A 1,878-nucleotide genomic window follows, 5' to 3' on the forward strand; every position below is an offset into this window, starting at 1 on the left:
TTACTGGTGTTGGTAGCAATTGTAGTTAATAGTAACATTGCAGCCATGCATTACAGGTCCGGGCATTCGGGTCAAGCAGATATGTACCATGCTGCTCTGCATCTGCACATTAGGCTTAATTGCAGAGTCAGTAGTTTCATGAACATCAATTGTTTCCAGAAGTCTGTCAAAGTCAACATCATTCAGGAAGTTATTGATATCATCAACAGGCGCGGCAGCATCACAGGTTTTCTCAGCTATGGTTGCTGACATTTTCTTCTTAGCTTTTTAATCAGTGTAGCCAGTGTATGTTTTTAGGCTAGACTCAGACTTATGTCCAGTCACGGTCATAATATGGCGGGAAGGGACCTGAGCTGCGTCCAAGACGTGAACAGTTGTCGCTCTCAGTGAGTGATTAGTATATTTCATGGAGAGCCCTGCCTTGATGCTCAGATTTGGCATCATTGAACCGATACGGTTGTGGCCAAGGGCAATGGGATAATAGTGCTGGTTATATTCCATCTTCGTGTTCGGTTGTTGGAACAACTTTGGGCAGTTTTTATTCAGAAGTCTTATGTACTTCACATAAGAACGGACTGGGCATCTTGTATTGTCTGTAAAAGAATGAATAAATTGTTTGAATAAAAGTGCATAATAATGTAACATTTTATGGATTTGAACCTTTGAGCAAGCTTTTATCAAAACTTAAAACAGCCGAAAGAAATTGAATGAGAGTGACGTCCCTTGATATTTGTAGTCACGGTTGCCTCGCCAGCGTCATTTGTTGTAACTTTGGTATGTATCCTTTCAGTGTTTACAATCATATTGGCTTACATTCAAAATAATGTGTTCAATAAAATTGCATACCTTTCTTCTCATACATCCTCCCTCGAGCACGGTCTCCGTCATCTTGATGGTTCTTAGTCTGTTCGTCCGTGCACATGTAAACAAACAAATGTCTCCCTCCCTCCCTCCCAAACCGCTAGGTCTGTTACCCTTAGTGCTGCCAGGTTCTCTCTCCCTCTCCTTCCAAAGTGAAGCATTATATCCAGGAACACCTGATCGTCAAATATTAGGTCTAATTAATGGATTTATAGAATCATGAGCAGTAATAAACGGTCAATATTGATACTCATTAAAATTGTAAATACATTGAAGTGTAGTGCATCAAAAACATTTTGATTACGTAACGATTTTTGTATTTGTCTATTCACCTTGTATTGTAGAAATACGGGACTGTCATCACTGCAAACGTAGTCGTACAGTTTAATCAGATCTGCGTCGGCTATGGGGGCATGATGATTTACTTCGCCGAATCCAGTGCGCTTCAATTCTTTTCCCATCGCCTTGAAAGTCTTGCTTGATGTCTTGAAATCTGCGCCTCGTATTATGTCAGTGTCAGGTCTTGTTTTTTCGATGTGCCTCTGTATTCCATGTCTGTAGGCCATGAGCGTTGATTTTTTGTATTTTTCTCCTTTTTCGGTCCTTGCTTCTAGGTAAAACTCTGATAAAATAGCGTCAAGATCTTCAGGGGTGAGATTTTCAAATTCGATAGTTTTGCCCTTTTGGCTCAGGTATTCCCTTAAAACACGTATCGCCGTTGAAGTGGCCTTCTTTGTGTTTTTGGCTTCAACTTTTTCCAAAATAATGTTTTTTTCAGTATCCGAAAGTTGCGCAAAACGAGTTTGTTTACTTTCTGTCATCTCAGCGTTACGAATGAAGCGGAACGGGAATACGAATATTGGTCGGACCTGGGTTGGAGTCAATATGCTTTTCTGTCGACGGTCACGTGACCGCCTCTGGACCAATCAAATAGCCAGGAAAATGTGCGTACATAATAATATACAATTATAGACTGGTGATGAGGTCAATACCTGTTTTTATGGACCCGCGAAAAGC

The 1,878-nt window shown here is 40.7% G+C and overlaps 1 pseudogene; it reads right to left on the bottom strand.

Annotated features, from left to right (window-relative positions):
* On the bottom strand, positions 1 to 1,682 carry LOC137256429 (uncharacterized; annotated as a pseudogene).
* Positions 1,683 to 1,878: the final 196 nt, after the last annotated feature.

Source organism: Haliotis asinina, chromosome 11 (genome assembly GCF_037392515.1).
Source record: "Haliotis asinina isolate JCU_RB_2024 chromosome 11, JCU_Hal_asi_v2, whole genome shotgun sequence".
In the NCBI taxonomy this organism is placed as follows: domain Eukaryota; kingdom Metazoa; phylum Mollusca; class Gastropoda; order Lepetellida; family Haliotidae; genus Haliotis; species Haliotis asinina.